At 37.2% G+C, this 22,651-nt stretch overlaps 1 pseudogene; it reads right to left on the bottom strand.

The window, feature by feature from the left end:
- Window positions 1-1,189: 1,189 nt before the first annotated feature.
- On the bottom strand, window positions 1,190-18,388 carry LOC110617818 (annotated as a pseudogene).
- Window positions 18,389-22,651: the final 4,263 nt, after the last annotated feature.

The following is a 22,651-nucleotide window of genomic DNA, read 5'->3' as shown; positions in this document are numbered from 1 at the left end:
GCATGTGATCTGCCTGTAGGCATATGGCCAATTGCCAACCTCCATCATCTCTTGGACTTGGCAGTATGTATATCCCTTGCCTTCAAGTGGATTTGCAGGCCTCACAAAAATGGGTTTCCTCATTCCAGTATCAGCATCATAGAAAGGTAGCCTCATCCAACTAACAATGCTATGGTTCGGGCATCGACAAGCGTGTGCACCTCGCATGATAGGTTTTAGGTCATTCAGCAATTCCAAATAATCAATAGCCGATCTCAAGCATTCATTATCTATTCTCATTATTTTCTTATCGATTCTTTCCGCAGTGTCCTCTAATGACTCTGATAGAACCTCACTAGATAAGGCAATGGATGTAGCCAAGGTCGTTATGTTCCCAAAATAACCAAGTGGAGTTGGAGGATGCAATTTAGATCTTGTATTCACGACTATAATTAGGGGTGTGAACAAATCGAGCCGAATCGAGTTTTAAAGAGTTCAAACTTGATTCATTAAATTTTTTCGATTTCGAATCAAATTCGAACTTTATTCATTTCAAACTTGAGCCGAATTCGAGTTTTACTCATTTCGAACTCGAGTCAAGTATTAAGAATCTCAAACTTGACTCGTTTAACAAACGAGTTTAGACGAGTCGAGTTTTTATCGAGTTTAGTCTCAAATAATTCACAAGTAGTTCAATTTATTTACATATATAATGAGTTTTAGTTTAAAACTAATAAGTTTAAAATTAAAATAATTTTAATTGAATAAGTATATCTACAAATTAGCTCGTACACTTATAAATATGAGTTTTTAAATCTTAATAATCCAAATATATGCAACTTTAAGATTGTAACTAAACTATATAGAGCTAAATTTTAAAAAATTTAGTTTTGATTCATGAAAATATATGCAGGGTTTGAATTTATTTCTTTTATAATAATAATCTAAACTTACTTAACGAGACTATTCATAAGCTTATTCGCGAGTGTGCCTATAAATTCAGAAACGAGTCGAGTTCATGAATTTTAACGAATCAAATACTATGGAGTTCAAGTTTGGCTTATTTACCAAATGAGTCTAAAAATTAAGCTTGAACTTGACTCGTTTAGAAATTGAGTCAAACTCGGTCGAGTTTTTATCAAACCAAATCTCAAGTAGCTCACAAACAATTTGGTTCATTTACATCTCTAACTATAATCAACTTGGTCAGTTAACCATTCGGCAAGTCACGTGTTTTGGACGTGCAACGCCATATATGTGCAATTAAGATTTGATAGCTAGTGTACTTTGCTTTGCCATGAATGTTCTTTACCTTGTTTTTCAAGGTTTGAAGATGTTGAGGTGTGATCTTAAAGATTTCAATGCAATTTTCTAGTAATTCATGGATTTGGGTCGTGGCTTATGATACTCAATGTGTTCAAATTTTGGAGTTGGTGGGACTCGGCTACGAAGAATAGTTCGATCAATAAAAGGTGGTATGGTAATGGGAATTCCTTGTGCAACATCACGCCATGTATTGATGAAATGGAGAGCTGCCAAACCATCTGATGTTGTATGATGAAATCGAATTCCCATAGATACTCCACCATATTTAAATGTAGTTATCTGACAATAGAAATGTTGTTAGAGAAGTGCACATATAATATTTGAATAAATAATGTTTATAATATTTACATTAATATCACTAAAATTATTTAAAAAATATAAATTTAGTTTGATAAAAAAAATTTAGTTCGATCAAATCTTTTTTTATTTTAATAAATTATTTCGGTTAAATTTGAAAATTCAAAAATGATTACAACACTAATTATTACTTTTTTATCTTATATTTTTTATTTTTTTTTATTTTTAACTGTCTTAAAATATCGTTATTTTTTTTATTATGATTAAAATATAAATTTATTATTATAATTTTATTTTATTTTAAATATAATTCAATGTTAATTTATTTATTTATTTTCTAAATGGAAATTTAATATATCTCTCAATATTTAATTCAAATCATACGTTACTAATAATAGTTTTATTTTTCTAATAAAACTTAATTTCCTATTTTATATTAAAACTGAGTATAATTAAAAAATTAACTAAAAGAATTAATTAAAATAACTATAATATTTTAATTTTTATGAAAAAGAAAAATAAACAAAAATTATATAACTAAAAAGTGTAGTATTGAAAGTAGCAAAATTGTAAGTTTTCTAAGAAAAATAAATAACAAAGCTAATGTATAATTTAGCCCATATGTTTTTATAAAAAAAATTATTTTATCAATTTAATTTAATTTGTATCTTATTTATCTATTTAAACTTTAAATACACAATAAATTAATCCTTACAATATGGTACGAGTATATATTACCCTTTAGTATCTAGTTAAGGAATAACTTAACTCTTATAATATAAAAACAAATAAATATTACATTTTAAGACATTTTAAAATAGCTATGTAACACTTTATTTTATTGATTGAAAGGTATAGTAATTAATAATTATTAAAAAAAAAGAAAAAAATAACAATCAGTATAGTAAATATAGTAAATATAAAAGAGTGTTAATCATGTTAGTTAACATTTTTCATAAAATAAATATGGAATTAAGAAAATAAATCAGCTTTTAATAAAAAAAACGAGAGAAATACACTAGAACTTCTACCTGTATGACAAAAAGTGGGAAAGAAGAGATTCCTTGCAAATAGTCGACTGAAGGAATGAGTCGAGGAATTTCCAAATTGAGCATGAAGTCGCTGAGGTCATCTATTTCAGAGTCTCTTTCTGCTTCAATGAACAACGCTTCTTCATTATTACAAACTATTTCAAGTCTACCATTGTCATCTCTTCCTAACCTTCCGGCCGCCGGATAAAACGGCTCAAGAAAGCATCCTTTAGCAGTTTAGCTTGAAATGAGTTTGGATAATCAGCTGCCTTGTAGGGATACACTGTGGGTACTTTGTTTATTTCATGCAAAATGTCTATTTATATATTACCACCCTACAGTACTCTATAAGCTTTGGTTTATTAATCTGTTTTTCAATTCCAAACATTTGTTGCACAAGAAACCTCCCCATAATAGAATATATTATTAATGTCTATAGTCAAGTTTTTGTCTTTTTTTTTTCTTTGTACTAGGGCTAGAGGTGGGTAGTATTTAATTCAAATCGAAAAAATCGACCGAACTGAAATAATTTAAAAATTCGATTCCATTTTTTATTTATTTTGGTTCGGTTTGGTTTTTAATTTTAAAAATTTCGGTTATTTTAATTTGATTCGATTTTAATCAGAAAAAAATTGAAAAAAATCAAAGCGAACTGATTAGTGATAGTAGTATATTATTTTCGATAATAGTAAATTATTTTCAATAATATAAATAGATTAGATCATATTAAAATTAAAATATTTCAATTAAATTTTAAAATATTAAAAATAAAGTGTAAAAAATAAAAAATTATTAAAAATTCAAACCAATCAAATCGAATTGAACTGAATCAGACCAGTTTAGTTTAATTTGATTTCTGACCAAAATCGATTCGATTTGAATTTCATAAATAACAAAATTTTAATTTTTAATTTATTCAGTTCGATTCAGTTTTGAGCCGAACCGACCGAATACTCGCCTTAATATTATCAAACAGCTTCACATTTTATTTACTATTTTTAATAATAAATTACTAGCTCTATTAATTTTTATTTGTCATTTTAAATTTTATATAATAATTAAAAAATAATTAAATTACTTAAATTATAATAAATTACTCTTTAGTTTAAGTAATATTATTTTTTTGTTTTACATAAGTACTTTAATTTCTTAATAATTCTCTATTTTATATTAATCTACCACTAGCAATATAGAAATAATTTTTAAAATAATGATAATAAAAATATTTTGAAAATTATAAAAATAGTTATGTATGTAATATTTATTTAAATAATGTTACATGAGGAGATAATTTAGATTAAAAAGGAAAAAAAATATCAAATTAACTCTTGAACTACAACACGATTTAATAATGTCAAATTTTATATTTTAATTTAAATTTATCTCTAGACTAAATATGTTTAAATAATGCTAAATAAATTAAGAAGCCTAAAACTCACACACTTAAATTAATACAAGTGATAATTTATTTTATTTTGTATAATAATTTAAAAATAAATTAATTTAGGCTGAAATTTAGTATTTTTTAATTTTTATTATATAATTTAAAAATAAATTTAATGTTTTTAACTATAAATTAAAAAAATGTCAAAATGAGAAAAATGGATGGTGAATTATATGAACACTCCATGGAAACATTGGAGGTACCTTCTTGTTGGAACTCTAAGAAGCAAAAAAGGGTTACTTCAAAGCAAGGACAAATAGAGACTTGTGGTTCAATAATATATTTCTTTTTGATTTTAGCATATGTATATATGGAGGGACAGATGATGTCTCAGCCATACAACAACCCTTGGATGCCACTCTCCCACGAAGTTGGACTACATTGAAAAACTGTCTGTGGCAGCAATTTAGAAATTAATTGAACTTCACTACAAAATTAGAGACTATCAGCGACAGAAAAATCCGTCGCTGATAGTCAAAAATCCGTCGCTAAAATTTTCAGCGACGGATTTCCAACGTACTCAAATCCATCGCTTAAAGTCATGTCGCTAATTTTTTTCGACGGATCAAAATTCCATCGGAAACCGTAGCGATGGATTTTTGACGGATCTGAATTTTGTGGGATAAATTTATGACGACTTTTCCGATGAATAATTTTATCGGAAATTATTGCGACGAACGATCTTCATCGCAAAATATGTTGGAAATTCCAAATTTATGAACAATCTGTCGCTAATCTGTCAAAAATAATTAGCGATGAAAAATTTCCATTTGAAATATTCGCACAATTTAACAAATATTCTCACAAATCCGTCGCTAATCTGTTAAAATTCGATCACAAAAAATAATTTACTGCTTTTATTTAGATATTTCCTGTATAATCAAATAATTTATAATTAAGAATTATATTTAATATAAATCAAACATCATTCATAATAATTATAATTAATATTCATAATACTTAACAATATTCATAATATTTAATAATATTCATAAAATTTAAAATAAATTCATAATACTTAATGGTCATAAAATTTAAAATAAATCTATAATGCTTAACAATATTCATAAAATTTAAAACTAATTTATGAATTTGTTGAATTATCTGATAGAGAAATAGAATATGCAATTGTGTTATGCGGTGAAAATCTTTTTTGCTCTTCAATGATTTCATATGATCTTTTATTTGCTTTTCTATCTGCACTCGCATTTGCTCTTGCATTTGCTCCTGCATTTGCTCCATGTCTTCTTTCGTTTTGATCCGGTTTTGCTCTAATATTTGTTCAACCTCCTCTAAAGAAAACATAGTTTAAGAAAGTCCTCCAGGATAAGTTGATGTGAATGAGAAAGAGGTTGTTGGAGTTACTGATTTTGCAATATCAGAAGATTCAAAACCATAAACCCTCCCTTTACTACTTCCAGAAATTTTAATCTACTTATTTAAATCAAAAGCAGACTGACTCTCACAATTGTCATTTACATTTTCATCAATGACACTTAAATAAGCTCCCTAAGTAATAAAAGAAAACATAATAAACATTTCATTAACCATACACAACTAATGATAACATAACAAATAGAAAAATAATGTGATAACAATAAATAAGCAAAAAGTAACTTATATCAACTCGTCGTGATTTTCCATCAATGAAAACACATTGACTCCCCTTTTTTGTGTGAGTTGCACGAAATAGTTCAAGTTGAGTTGGTTGCCTACCTAACTTCTTTGTATACAAAAAAGAAATAATCTGTAACGACCCGAAAACCGATACCCTTCTGTAACGGTCCGAACCGCCACAGGCGCTAGGATCCAGATCGGCTTAAGGCCGCCGGGACCCGTAGCAAGCCAAACATACCTCCTATCACCTAGTCAAATCCCATACATGATCAAAACTAACATAAAACAACTTAAACATCTGATGTATATACCGAGCTTGACCTGTATACAACATAACTGGAAACATAAAAGAACCCCCCTACTAGAGCCCTCATCAAAACTCTAGCTGGGTCAACAAAACATACATCAAGCTGGGATCACATCCAAAGAATTAGAACCTAACCTGTGCATGCATCAAACCACAAACATAAGACCTCCACTAGGGTCCTCATCAAACTCTAGCGTGGTAAACAACACATGCCACAAGTTCAGTTCAAACACAACTCAACATCTAACATAACATACATCATGTATTAAAAAGGGACTAACCGAGTCTTAGGGCCAAGCACAGTACTAATCCATAAACATAACTTTACATTACATTACAATCTCTTACAAAACATTATATCAATTTACAATACATGTCCACACTAAAAGTACTAATCTAATACTATTACATAAGCATAACCTTAACTCTTGAGACTTCCCGATCGACCTCAGACCTGCAACACTGGGGTTAGGGGAGAGGGGTGAGCTAAAAAGCCCAGTGAGTAGAGACAAAGAAAACAGTTCATTAATTACATGCTTTCATGAAATGCGTCACAGCACAAATATTTCACATAACGGATTGGACATGACCACCAAAACTCCCTCTGTCTGTAACATAACATGGTGCCCGGCCCTTCGGGCTCCTCAGGACTTCATTATGCCTGGCCCTTCGGGCTCCTCAGGACTTCATTATGCCCGGCTCTTCGGGCTCCTCAGGACTTTATTATGCCCGGCCCTCAAGGGGCTCCTCAGGACTTCATTAACATAACATATCTAGGGCTATTGGGGTCGCCTTGGTCCATCCACATCAACAGTAAATAATGCAATGCGTCATATTCGTGTAACTAGTGCAATCAACCTATTACATATAATCATGATGCGTGAACATGCTTTAGGCATTTGAATTTCGTAAAATAAAAGATTAAGTTTAGTTCTACTCACCTCTGGCAGACGCTGGACTAACTCTGCAACAGCTAACACTGATGGCCTCCTCGGTCCCTCGGGTCCGATCCTACACTGGTGGACTCGAATGAGGTGCCAAACACACTCTAACAACTCATAAACAACTACCCAAAAACCCCCTAAAACATCACTTAAACATGCATAGAAAACAACCATGAAAAGGCTGGACAGGGCTCTTTCGGCGGCACCTTCGGCGGCCGAACCCTCTCTCCAAAGACGAAACTCGGGCACTTTCGGCGGCACCTTGGGCGGCCAAAAGTCCTTCTCCAGAGACGAAAGTCAGGCACTTTCGGCGGCCGAATCCTTCCTTCGGCGGCCGAAAGTCTGCTTTCAAGCCAAAACTCAACTTTCGGGGGCAAGGTTAGGCGGCCAATCCATGCATCCAAAGGCAGGTTCGGCGGCCGAAGCTACTTTCGGCGGCCGAACCTGATGTAACGACCCCAAAATGGACCGTCTCCGGCGCTAGGATTCAGGTCGGCTTAAGGCCGCCAGAACCCATAACAAGCCTGCTATACTCTCTGTGTACCGGTAAATCTCATACATGATCATACATTTGCTGTGAAAATAAAAACTCTTTGCTGAACCAAGGCTTAACCTGTGCATGCACTATCTCTGTACTCTGTACTCTGTACTCTGTACTCTGTACTCTGTCTAGAGCTTACTCTAGATGGGTTAACTCATACCTGTTAAGCCTGGTATTTCACATACTCTGTAAAACATATACATATACAGATCATGTACATAACAACAGATTTACATCACAAACTACTAAGTCAAGCACATCTGTAACTGAAAACACAACTAGTACATCTCTTTAGCATAACATGTCCACTCTACACTATTACAATTCTCTTTTCTTTTTCTGCACTTTGCTGAACCTTCCCTGTACACTGTACATTGAACCTGCAAAACTGGGATTAAGGGAGTGGGATGAGCTCTATAGCCCAGTGAGTAGAACAGTAAAACAATTCATTAAAATATGATCTGATGGAATGCGTCATAACACAGACAAACCACATCAAGAGTAAACATGTCACCACATAGTCCCAGTAACTCTGTGTCAGGGCGTAGCATCGAGCACCTGGTCTTCCTGTCATATATGTATATGTGTATATAACACCTCTGTACTTACCATTGCCAGGGCGTAGTCAAAGGCTCCTGGTCTTTACTATACCTGTCAGGGCGTAGTCAAAGGCTCCTGGTCTTTACTATACCTGCCAGGGCGTAGTCAAAGGCTCCTGGACTTCCTGTCTGAGACTATTGGATAATTCAGCATTCACCCACATCAACAAATAACTATGCAATGCAACATATTCGTGGATACTAATGCAATCACCCTATTGCATAATCATGATGCATGAGATATGCTAAAACATTCCATTGGTCAATTAAAAGAGTTACGTTTAGTTCCACTCACCTCTGGCTCTGGACTGACTGACTCTGCAGGCTCTGGAAACTCTGGAGCAGTACTCACTGCTGCTCTCTCTGGTTCCTCTGGTCTGTACCTATACAGATGGACTCAAATGAGGGACCAAACTAGCTCATGAATACCTCTATGCAACTCCCCAAGAATCCCCTTAAACTCACTCTAACATCCATGCAAAGCATGCAAAGGAAAGCTAGACAGGACACTTTCGGCGGCAGGTTCGGCGGCCGAAAGTCCTCTCTAGAGACGAAACTCAAGCACCTTCGGTGGCCGAATCTCTACTTTCGGCTGCCGAACCCTTTCGGGGGCAAGTTTCGGGGGCCAAAAGGCACTCCAAAGACGAAAGTCTCTAACCTTCGGCAGCACCTTCGACGGCCGAACTTCCCTCCAGAGCCGAAAGTCCAAAAGCTCGGGGGAAAGCTTGGGCAGCCGAAGCCACCTCCTCACACCTCTTCAGGGGTTCGGCGGCCGAATGTACCTTCGGCGGCCGAACCTGAGTTCATCAGCAGGGCAGAAACTTGCCCTGCCTCTCGCCAAATGCACCAAACTCCTCTCCAACTTCACACCTCACTTCCTCCACTTGCATACACTCATGTATATGCTCAAAGGGGTCCAAAACTACCTAAAAACCCCAAACATACAACACAAACAACACAGCAACAAGCTTTAGGCACAAAATCATCAAAACCTCACAAATAACCCTATTCATGAAACTCTCTCCACAAACCCCATAAAACCTTCAGAAAACATAAAAACAAGCTCAGGATCTTCACTTACCTCTTGAAAACAAGTAGATGAATGATCCTAATGTGGAGTTTTGAAGCAACTTGTCTTCAAACTCTCCAAAATGCACAACTTTGTATTTAAAGCTCAAAACCTTCAAATAACATAAAACTTAATCAAATCTTTGCATGATTCACTGAAAACATGAAGAAATACTCACAAAGGACAGGGTCTCACCTCAGAAGGCAAAAGAAACGGTGTTTGGACCGCTTCAACCGACTGAGGGCCATTTATAGGTGGCTGGCCAGACCACCTTCGGCGGCCACACGTGAAACCGAAAGCCATGCATGTTCGGCGGCCGAACCTCAACTTCGGCGGCCGAACCTGGCTTTTCTGCCTTGGTTCCTTTCACTCAAAAACTCATTTCCTTATGCATCAAACTTAATGAACATATCAAAACATGTGAGAAAGATATAAATCTAACCCTTCTAGAGACTTCCGACATCCCGGACTCCACCGGAAAGTAGAATTCCGCTGCCGGACTCTAGCCGGGTATTACATTCTCCCCCCTTTAAGAACATTCATCCTCGAATGTCCTAAAACAAACAAGTAATACATAAAAAGGAGGAAACTAACCTCAAAACAAATATGGATACTGCTGAAGCATCGACTCCCGCGTCTCCCACGTACACTCTTCTAGATTATGGTGGTTCCACAGAACTTTCACCATCGGAATCTCCTTGTTCCTTAGCTGTCTGATCTGTGTGTCCAGAATCCGCACTGGCTGCTCTATATAGGTGAGATCGGTCTGAATCTCCACCTCAGGCTCACTCAGAACCTGATTCGGATCTGACACAAACTGCCGTAGCATAGAAACATGAAATACCGGGTGAATTCTCTCCATAGAAGCAGGTAAAGCCAGCTTATACGACACATTCCCGATCCTCTGCAAGATCTCAAAGGGTCCAATGTACCGTGGAGCTAACTTACCCTTCTTCCTAAAACGAACCACTCCCTTCATTGGAGACACTTTCAGCAATACCATACCACCCTCCTGAAACTCTAACTGTTTTCTGCGAACGTCTGCATAACTTTTCTGTCTGCTCTGCGCTGTTCTGATTCTCTCTCTGATCAAGGGCACCACTCTACTGGTAATCTTTCTAACTCTGGCCCTGCAAGAGCCTTATGCTAGCATGATGGCTGTTATTGTAGGCAAATTCCACCAAAGGTAGATGCTGCCTCCAAGAACCGCCAAAGTCTAACACACACAGTCGAAGCATATCCTCTATGGTCTGGATGGTCCTCTCTGACTGTCCATCAGTCTGGGGGTGGAAAGCAGTGCTAAACTCTAATCTCATGCCCATCGCATTCTGCAGACTTCGCCAAAATCTAGAGGTAAATTGAGGTCCTCTGTCTGAAACTATAGACACTGGAACTCCATGTAATCGTACTATCTCATCCAGATATACCTGTGCCAACTTATCCACAGAATAGTTACTCCGTACTGGAAGAAAATGAGCAGATTTCGTGAGTCTGTCCACAATCACCCATATAGAGTCTATCCTGTTGGACGTTGCTGGTAAACCCACTACAAAATCCATAGCTATGTTCTCCCATTTCCACTCTGGAATCGGCAATGGGTTAAGCATTCCGGCTGGTTTCTGATGCTCTAGTTTCACCCTCTGACAAACCTCACAGGCTGTCACAAACTGCGCCACTTCTTTCTTCATGGCTGGCCACCAATAAACTCTCTTTAGATCCTGATACATCTTGCTGGCTCCTGGGTGAACACTATACCTCGCATTATGAGCTTCGCTCATAATATCTTCCTTCACACTGCCCCTATCTGGTACACAAAGTCGACTCCCAAAACGGAGGATCCCTTTGCTATCAAATCTGAACTCGACACTGTTGCCTGACTGAACAGTCCTGGCAATTTTCATCAACTCTAGGTCCTCGTGCTGTCTCTGAGCTATCTGCTCCAGAAACACAGGTGTCACTCTCATCTGTGCGATCAATGCACCTGTACTAGACAACTCTAGCTATAATCCCTCTTCTAAGAGCTTATAAAGCTCCATCACTACTGGTCTCCGCTCTGCTGCTATATGGGATAAACTGCCTAGTGACTTCCGGCTGAGGGCGTCTGCCACAACATTTGCCTTACCCGGATGATACTGCATCTTACAATCATAATCACTGAGCAATTCTACCCATCTTCTCTGCCTCAAATTCAGCTCTCTTTGACTCAAGATGTACTGTAAACTCTTGTGATCAGTGAAGATCTCGCATTTAACCCCGTAGAGGTAATGCCGCCACATCTTAAGTGCAAAGATAACTGCTGCCATCTCTAGGTCATGGGTAGGGTAATTCAACTCGTGCTTCTTCAACTGTCTAGAAGCATAAGCTATCACCCTATCACTCTGCATCAAAACACAGCCCAATCCCACTCGAGATGCATCACAGAACACTGTGAAATCCTCATTACTCACAGGCAGAGCTAACACTGGTGCTGTGGTCAATCTCCTCTTAAGCTCCTCAAAGCTCTCCTCGCACTGGTCTGACCATATAAATTTCTGGTTTTTCTGCGTCAGTTTGGTCATAGGAGCTGCTATCTTGGAGAAGTCCTGAACGAACCTCCTGTAGTAACCTGCCAGTCCCAAAAAACTTTTAATCTCAGTCACTGTCGTGGGTCTGGGCCAGTTAGCTACAGCCTCTATCTTCTTGGGATCTACCTCAATACCCTCTGCTGATACCACATGTCCCAAGAAGGAAATGCTCCGCAACCAAAACTCACACTTGGAGAACTTGGCATACAATCCATGTTCTCTCAGTGTTTGCAGAACGATCCTCAGATGCTGGGCATGCTCCTCTGCATCTCTGGAATACACTAAAATATCATCAATGAAAACAATGACAAAGTGATCCAGAAACTCACTGAAAACTCTGTTCATGAGATCCATGAATGCAGCAGGGGCGTTAGTCAACCCGAACGGCATCACTAAGAACTCATAATGCCCATATCTGGTCCTGAAAGCTGTCTTAGGCACATCTGCCTCTCTGACTCTCAACTGATGATACCCGAATCTCAGATCTATTTTCGAGAAACAACCTGCTCCAGCTAGCTGGTCAAATAGATCATCAATCCTAGGTAGAGGATACCTATTCTTGGTAGTGACCTTGTTCAACTGTCTGTAGTCAATACAAAGTCTGAGGGATCCATCCTTCTTTCTGACAAAAAGCACTGGCGCACCCCAAGGTGAGGTACTAGGGCGGATGAAACCCTTATCTACCAAGTCCTGCAACTGGTCTTTCAACTCTTTTAACTCTGCTGGCGCCATCCTGTAGGGAGGAATAGAGATAGGTCTGGTACCTGGCAGCAATTCAATGTCAAACCCTATCTCCCTATCAGGTGGTAGTCCTGGTAAATCATCTGGGAACACATCGAGAAACTCTCGGACTACTGGTACTGCGGCTGGTTCCCTCACCTGACTGTCTAGCTCTCTCACATGAGCTAGAAACCCCTGACAACCCCTCCGAAGCAAATGACGAGCCTGAAGGGCTGAAATCATACCTCTGGGTGTACCTCTCCTGTCTCCTCTGAAGACACACTCTGACCCATCCTGGTCTCTGAGACTCACTAGCTTCTCTCTACAGTCTAAAGTAGCACTATATGTAGATAGCCAATCCATCCCTAGAATGACATCAAAATCAGTCAAGTCTAGAACCACAAGGTCAGCTGGAAGGCATCTACCCTCTATAAACACTAGACTGAAACGACAGACTGACACTGCCACTAATGGGTCACATTTAGGTCCACTGACCCAGAGAGGATACTCTAACTCAGAACTGATCAAACCCAATCTCTCTATGGCTCTCAAAGCAATAAAGGAATGAGAAGCACCGGGGTCCATCAAAGCATACACATCTGAACACCCAATGATGAGATTACCTGACACCACTGTGTTTGACGTGTTAGCCTCCTCCTGTGTCACAGTGAAAATCCGTGCTGGGGCTACCGGATTTCCACCTCGGGAACCTGCTGCTGAAGTAGAGGCTGCCCCTCTCCCTCTACCTCTGCCACTACTCTGAGGTATGACTGGAGCTGCTGGCTGTACAACTGGCTGGACCACACTGCCTGAGCTCATCTGCTGGGATGGTGCAAAAGTCACCTGAGGACAATCCCGAGCAATATGCCCTTCCTGTCCACATCTAAAACAAGCTGTAGATCCCAACCGACAAACTCTTCCATGTGGTTTTCCGTATCTTCTGCATACTGGAGCTGTGCCAGAGCTTGAGCCACTACCTATTCCCAGACCTGACTTGACTTTACTCCAGAACTTACTCTTTGTTCCTTTTGCTCTATCCCATCTCTTGCTGCCTGACGTGCCTGAACTGGGGGCCTTAGAACCCGAAGCCTGTGCCTTTGACTGTTTCTGAATATTGGCACTAGCTTCCATTTTCCTGGCTGCGTCCACTATAGTATGGAAACTCTCCTTTTCTGCTGGAAGAATCAAGGAAGAATACCTGGGATGCAATCTCATAGTATATCTCCTTGCCTTCTTCTGATCAGTATCATAGGCTTGACCCACATACTGAAGCAAATCCAGGAACTTATCTGTGAATTCATCAACACTCATCTCATCTGTCTGTCTCAACTGTTCGAACTCTATGACTTTCATCTCCCTGGAACTGTCAGGAAAAGCCCACCCTGCAAATTCATTGGCGAACTCTCCCCATGACATACTGTTCATCCTAGGTTCCACATAATTCTTGAACCATTCTCTAGCTTTCTTGCATGTTAATGTGAAACCTGCCATCTCAATGGCCCGACTATCATCAGCTCCCAATTCACTGGTTATCATCCTAACTGATCTGAGGTATTCAAATGGATCATCTCCCGTGTTGTATTTAGGAGCATCCAATTTCAAGTACTCCGTCATTTGCACTTTACCTCCAGATGAGCTAGGTTGATGTCTGTCAACAACAGGGGCTACTGGTTCTGGTGGTGGTCCTGGGTCATTTGGCTCTGGGTATGCTGCACTTGGATGGGTAGGGGAGGGTGGATACATAGGATATGGTGGATAGTAAGGAGGATAAGGCATATATGGCATGTAGGGAGGATATGGGACAAAACTAGAGTACTTCGACATACCTCCCATCGGATACTCTGGATAGCCAAAACCTGAGGTTTGAGCGCCTCCCTGCGACTCTCCCATACCTTCCTCAAATCTGCCTATACCCATGCTGTCATCTCGAGACTGATCAATCTCCATAGCTTCCCTCCTTTCCTCTGATCTTTCTCCCCTAGCTGTACCTCTTCTGCTCTCGTCTACAGACCTTCTAGGGTCTATTGACGTACCTTTCCTGCTAGATCTCTGAGACCTTGCCCTTGGCAAGGCAGGAGGACGAGCAGCTGTTCTCTCACTCTCTGGTGGGACTCCAGTCAATCGAGCTGATCGACGAGTTCCTCTCATCTTTACTCTCTGGAAAACAACACAAAACATAGCCCTTTAGCACATAAACATCAATAAAGCACATGCATAACTCATGGCATATCATAGATAGGACTCAACACCCTATCCTCGTGGACATGATTTCCTATTGTGCTTGACCACTTCTAACTTCTATGAGCCCAACACTGTCTCTATAGGTCCGATCATGTGAACCTAGGGCTCTGATACCAATCTGTAACGACCCCAAAATGGACCGTCACCGGCGCTAGGATTTAGGTCGGCTTAAGGCCGCCAGAACCCGTAGCAAGCCTGCTATACTCGCTGTGTACCGGTAAATCTCATACATGATCATACATTTGCTGTGAAAATAAAAACTCTTTGCTGAACCAAGGCTTAACCTGTGCATGCACTATCTCTGTACTCTGTACTCTGTACTCTGTACTCTGTACTCTGTACTCTGTACTCTGTACTCTGTCTAGAGCTTACTTTAGATGGGTTAACTCATACCTGTTAAGCCTGGTATTTCACATACTCTGTAAAACATATACATATACAGATCATGTACATAACAACAGATTTACATCACAAACTACTAAGTCAAGCACATCTGTAACTGAAAACACAACTAGTACATCTCTTTAGCATAACATGTCCATTCTACACTATTACAATTCTCTTTTCTTTTTCTGCACTTTGCTGAACCTTCCCTGTATACTGTACATTGAACCTGCAAAACTGGGGTTAAGGGAGTGGGATGAGCTCTATAGCCCAGTGAGTAGAACAGTAAAACAATTCATTAAAATATGATATGATGGAATGCGTCATAACACAGACAAACCACATCAAGAGTAAACCTGTCACCACATAGTCCCAGTAACTCTGTGCCAGGGCATAGCATCGAGCACCTAGTCTTCCTGTCATATATGTATATGTGTATATAACACCTCTGTACTTACCATTGCCAGGGCGTAGTCAAAGGCTCCTGGTCTTTACTATACCTGCCAGGGCATAGTCAAAGGCTCCTGGACTTCCTGTCTGAGACTATTGGATAATTCAGCATTCACCCACATCAACAAATAACTATGCAATGCAACATATTCGTGGATACTAATGCAATCACCCTATTGCATAATCATGATGCATGAGATATGCTAAAACATTCCATTGGTCAATTAAAAGAGTTACGTTTAGTTCCACTCACCTCTGGCTCTGGACTGACTGACTCTGCAGGCTCTGGAAACTCTGGAGCAGTACTCACTGCTGCTCTCTCTGGTTCCTCTGGTCTGTACCTATACAGATGGACTCAAATGAGGGACCAAACTAGCTCATGAATACCTCTATGCAACTCCCCAAGAATCCCCTTAAACTCACTCTAACATCCATGCAAAGCATGCAAAGGAAAGCTGGACAGGACACTTTCGGCGGCAGGTTCGGCGGCCGAAAGTCCTCTCCAGAGACGAAACTCAAGCACCTTCGGCGGCCGAATCTCTACTTTCGGCTGCCGAACCCTTTCGGGGGCAAGTTTCGGGGGCCAAAAGGCACTCCAGAGACGAAAGTCTCTAACCTTCGGCAGCACCTTCGGCGGCCGAACTTCCCTCCAGAGCCGAAAGTCCAAAAGCTCGGGGGCAAGCTTGGGCAGCCGAAGCCACCTCCTCACACCTCTTCAGGGGTTCGGCGGCCGAATATACCTTCGGCGGCCGAACCTGAGTTCATCAGCAGGGCAGAAACTTGCCCTACCTCTCGCCAAATGCACCAAACTCCTCTCCAACTTCACACCTCACTTCCTCCACTTGCATACACTCATGTATATGCTCAAAGGGGTCCAAAACTACCTAAAAACCCCAAACATACAACACAAACAACACAGCAACAAGCTTTACGCACAAAATCATCAAAACCTCACAAATAACCCTATTCATGCAACTCTCTCCACAAACCCCATAAAACCTTCAGAAAACATAAAAACAAGCTTATGATCTTCACTTACCTCTTGAAAACAAGTAGATGAATGATCCTAACGTGGAGTTTTGAAGCAACTTGTCTTCAAACTCTCCAAAATGCACAACTTTGTATTTAAAGCTCAAAACCTTCAAATAACATAAAACTTAATCAAATCTTTGCATGATTCACTGAAAACATGAAGAAATACTCACAAAGGACAGGGTCTCACCTCAGAAGACAAAAGAAACGGTGTTTGGACCGCTTCAACCGACTGAGGGCCATTTATAGGTGGCTGGCCAGACCACCTTCGGCGGCCACACGTGAAACCGAAAGCCATGCATGTTCGGCGGCCGAACCTCAACTTCAGCGGCCGAACCTGGCTTTTCTGCCTTGGTTCCTTTCACTCAAAAACTCATTTCCTTATGCATCAAACTTAATGAACATATCAAAACATGTGAGAAAGATATAAATCTAACCCTTCTAGAGACTTCCGACATCCCGGACTCCACCAGAAAGTAGAATTCTGCTGCCGGACTCTAGCCGGGTATTACACCTGAGTTCTTCCCAGAAGGGCAGAACTCAGCTTCTCATGCATTCAAGCCTCCCAAACCTTCCAAACACCCCAAAACAAGCACCCAACTTCCCAAAAGCATGCATAAGCCTTTAACCATGCACAAAGGAGTTTAAACAAGCTTAAACTCCAACAAAGAACATCAAAAAGCATACATAAAGAGCTTATGACCCACATAAGCCAAAACCATCAAAACTAGCTTAAACCTCACTTGCTCTTTCCCAATCATGCATACACTCTCCTACATGCATAAACTAGCTTAAACCTTCAACATAACTTCACATAAACATACATAAACAAGCATAAGCATACATTGGGCATAAAACCCACATAAACTTAAATATGCAAATCGACCCATACTTAACCATTAAAACCTCTTAAAACTTACTTAAAACTTCATGAAACATAAAGGAAAGCATAGATCCACACTTACCTCTTGAAGATAGAGGGTTTGTGCGAGCTCTAACTTGGAGATGGGAGAAACCAACTCCTTGGGTCTCCAAGTTCCCAAAACTTGATCTAAGCTTGAAAACTCTTCAAAACAGCCATAAAACTCATGAAAACATGAAGGAGATGAAGAAAAACATGAAAATGGCCAAGGGAGGACAAAAACTCACCTGAGCTCGAGAATGGGGAGAAAACTCGCCCATTTCCGATCTGAGGGCTCTTTATAGGTGGCCTGGTCGAAGACCTTCGGCAGCCTAACGTGCCCCCTAAACTCATGCATATTCGGCGGCCGAACCTTGGCTCGTTCAAACAAAGCTTTCGGAGGCCAAAAGCGCTCCCAAAACCTTTCCATGTTCGGCGGCCGAACTTCACTTTCGGCGGCCGAACCTAGCAAATGCCTCCTTGGTCTTTTCTTTTTCAAAACTCAATTCTTTTTCATTTAAAACCATGAAATCAGTAAAAACATTTTAGAAAACACATTTTACCCTTCTAGAAGCCTCTGGCATCTTCAAAATTTCCGATTCCAACGGAGATTCCGCCGGAAGGTAGGGATTCCGATGCCGGAATCTAGCCGGGTATTACATAATCACACAACACAAGATGTACGAATAATTTCTAGCCATCTATACAAAAACATAATTGTATAAATAAAAGTAAGAAATAAAAGAGTTATACCAATCTATTCTCATGAACCTTCAGTTTTATTAAACCACCAGAGTGTTTCGTAATAGTCCCATCTTTTTCTACGTTTCTATTTGCTTTACCAACTTCTGATTTCTTTCTCCACTCTGGTGTACTCCAATATGCAACAAGTTCATTCCATATCTCTGCCTCCAATCTCAAATTCAGAATTAAGGAAGCCATTTTGATCTAGTCGCTCATACATCTAACTATGATCTACCGACATGATATATATATTCTGAAATATAAACAAATTTAACTCTAATTATATACTAATTTAATAAATCAAACACACTAATCAATTTAACAATACATATCAAAGTAGAGTTGAATGAAGGCACGTAAAATAAACCGACCAAGCCGAACTATACATATCAAAAGTTATAAAAATGAGTTATAAAAAAATTGAATAATTTTTCATATAAATGTAAGGAATTAAATAAATATATTTTATAAAGTTTTATGCATGAAACATAATGTAATTATTTTTCATATAAAGGGGAAGACACAAGATTGTTCTGATTTTTTTTTTTGTTTACTAATAGAAAATAGATAAAAGTTAAAATTTTTGTGAGTAGAAGTACCGTAAAAATTATTGTGAATGAATATAATGTTAGATTATTTTATAGAATCTAAGACAAATTAAGGTCACTGGCAGCATAAGAAATATAATATTGGACAATAACAAGCTATCTTTGATTATATATATATATGCATCCAAAAGCACATTTGAAAACATTTTGAACGATATGGAAATAAAGAAAGCCAATGTTGTAATTAAAAAAAATGAAAAATTAAGCTTACAATAATTAAAAAAAAAATTATTGTTTATCCAAAAGCTCATTTAATTTCATCCAAAAGCTCATTTTCTTTCTTATTGTTTACAATAATTAAAAAAAAAAATTAGAAAAGGAAGGTGTAAAACAAACAATACCCTATCATAGTATTTTTTAAATTAAGCTATATTACTGTGTTGATTTAGTATTTTTGAATTGACTTGTTTAGCCATGAAAGTGTAATTTTAATTTTAATTGTATTCAGTTAAATTAAGCTTTGCAACACAAGCTTGCTGCTATTGCTGCTGCTGTGTAGCATGCAAAAAATGCACAACAGTAACATGAAAATAACTAGAGAAACTCTGCAAAATTATAAATATTTCAAAACATCCAAATGGTAAAATTTAAAATTAAAAAGAAAAGATGAAAAATTATGAGTATATAATTAGGGAATCATAAAAGGAAAGAAAACAAAGAGTTGCCAGCAAAAGTTCATATCTAGAGCAAAACCAAAGAAAATCCAAGCAAGAGGAAAATGAATCAAATGCAGTAATATAATGCTAACAAATCATACCAATCTAATGACATATCTATCAGAGAAAAAGAAAAAAGAAAACAGAAGAACAAAAATTAACAACAATAAAGAATAAGCAGCTAAGACAGATGAAGTCATGTCGATTTTTACCTTTCTTTCTCAATCTACACCTGAGAATATCTCCTGTGTGTAAGAAATAGAAAATAAAAATGCTCCAACTTCTAGCAGCGGCAGTGGCGTATTTTGAAATGAGCGTCCAGCAGAGGCAACGAGCGACGACAGCGACAACAGCAGTGGCGACGACAGTGGCAAAGACAAGGGTGTGGCGTCAGGGAGAGGAGAGAGTGCGGCTGAAATTAAAGAGGGAATGAAAGAGATGGATTAGGTTTTTTTATATATTATTCACATTTTTTTATGGATCAGCAACGTAATGAATTTCGTCGCTAATATTTTTAAAATTCGTCGCTAAACCATCGCAAATCTGTTGGAAATATAAACATAAAGTGTTCGTCGCTGATTCCATCGCTAATTTTTTTTTTCGACGGAAGTAATTTTCGTTGCTAAATCCATTGATAGTCTTTTTTTTATGGCGCTTGGCCAACAGCCTAATTAATTTTTCTGCCAATCCTAATCAATAAATTTTTTAAATGGGCTCGATGCGAATGAATTAATTTATTGAATTTTTTAAAATCTCAATAATGAATTAATAAATATTTATATTATAAATACTAAATAATAGATATTTGATGATTAAAATTGATTAATTGAAAAATATTAATTAATATATATTTTAAAATTTTAAAAATATTTTAATATTTTTTTTTAAAATCGATGAATTAATATAAATTTTTTTTTATGAAGATAAAAGAATAATTTTTTATATAATTTAAAATTTTACTAATTAATTTTTATAATAATTTTAGTCATGTTAAAAAAAAGTTTAAAATAAATAATTAATAAATTTTTTTTTTTATACTACAAGTATTAAATAGTAATGGTGCTGCACCAGCTCCATTTTTTAATTTGGATATGCAAAATAAAATTAGCACTGAGTGATTTGATGGCGAAACTGCCAATAGTTAAATAATGATTTAAAAGTATATTTAATAAAAGGATGAATAATGAAATAATTCTTCGTACATACTTAGAAGTTAGCCTATATATATATAACTTATTGAAAGTTCTATCTTAATAAGAATTGGAATATGTTATAGTGTGGTACGATAAGAATTCCATATTTGAATTTTATTTAGAATTCTATTTAAAATTGAACTCCAGATAACCCTCAAAATAACCCATCGAGTATTTAAGCCATGGGTCTCTTTTATTTGGACTTTTAATTTTGAAAGCATTTCTTAATAGATATTATATCAGTAAATATTTAATAATTAAAATTAATGAAGATATAATTTAATCTATATTTTAAAATCTCAATATTTTAATATATTATTTAAAATTAAAAATTTAATTAATAAACTTTTTCATATCATAAAAATTAAATAATAATTTTTTTTATATGGTAAAAATGGTGAAATAGGACTGTTTAGATTTCGATAACAGTTTTAATAAATAATATTTAATTAAAATAAAATTTAGAAGACGAAAGATTAAAAGTCGAAATTTTTTATTGAATTTTTAAAAATTGAAATGCGTTTCAAAACAATAAAAAAGTAACATTTATAATAGAAAAAAATTTAATATGAAATTTTATTTAAAAATCTAAAAAAATAATAAAAATATAAAATTAACCCTTTAAACGATGAAATTTTTATCTCGAATTTTGTAACAAATATGTGGCTCTCGTCAAACTTTTAAAAGTCATACGTCTCGAAATTCCTTTTTTAAAAAGCTATTATGAGTCTCCAGCGAACATTGGTAGCAGAAATTAGACCTAGTCCAAATCTGCTATAAAATCTAAAACTAATTGCTTGGCATCAGTCTCTTCCACTTATAAAGAACTCGAGCTCGAGTTGTCATCAGTAGAGTAGTATTGAAATGGATCCATCACATTAAACGTCTAGAAAATTTTCATATAACCTGAGAGGTCAAGAACATAGACATTATCATTAATCTTATGAATAATCCGAAATGGACCAATCTTCTTTCGGTCAAACTTTTTCTATCATCCACCACGTTCCTTGCACAGATACACCATAACTTGATTATCGACATTGAAGAACTTGAAATACCTATGTTTATTAGCTGCACCTTTATACTTGTCATTGACTTCCGTAAGACATTATTGTACCTGTTTGAAAACGTTCATATGCTAATTTGCCAAGTTGTTTGATGCAAGACTGTTGTAAAACCTATAGGAAAGGCAATAAGTTCAATTGTATGCGCTGAAATTTTTTTATACATGACTACAAAAGGTGACATCTTTGTAGAGCTGTGGACAAAACTATTGTAAGTAAATTCTGGTTGGGTAAGAGCAAGATCCCAAGCAGTTTTCTTATTACTGCAGATGCAATACAAAAAATTGCCAAGAGTGCAGTTCACCACTTCAGTTTGCCCATCAGTTTGAGGATAAGCAGTACTACTATATCGAAGTGTAGTCTCAAAACACTTCCATAAAACTATCCAAAAGTGAGCTAGAAACTTCACATCTCTTTCAGAAGTAATGGTCATAGGAATGCGATGTAAAAGAACAACCTTCTGGAAAAACAGTTTTGCAATATAAGAAGCACCATTAGTTTTTTTGCAATGAATGAAATGCACTATTTTGGAGAACCTGTCAACGACAACAAAAATAGAATCAGATCCACGTTGAGTACGTGGAAGACCAAGAACAAAATCCAGAGTTAAGTCCTCCAAGGGTATTCTAGAATAGGTAATGGAGTATATAAGTCTATATTTTGTGCATGACCGCTTTGAGTTTGATACTGGGCACCTCTGTACCATCTGACCTGTATTCTTTTTTAATTGTGGCCAATAAAAACACTCCTTTAAATTATCCATAGTCTTGTCACGCTCTAAATAACCGCTTAAACCTCCACCATGGATCTCTCGAATCAATTTTTTCTGCATAGAAGAACAAAGAATGCATAACCTGTTCTCTTTAAAAAGAAATCCATCATGTATCAAGAACCCATCAACAAGCTGACGAGCTTGGACCTTCGCTTATATATCAGCAAA

Source organism: Manihot esculenta, chromosome 6, assembly GCF_001659605.2.
Source record: "Manihot esculenta cultivar AM560-2 chromosome 6, M.esculenta_v8, whole genome shotgun sequence".
NCBI lineage: Eukaryota > Viridiplantae > Streptophyta > Magnoliopsida > Malpighiales > Euphorbiaceae > Manihot > Manihot esculenta.
Note: the sequence above shows the minus strand (reverse complement) of the source record. Positions and strands in the feature narration are given on the sequence as shown.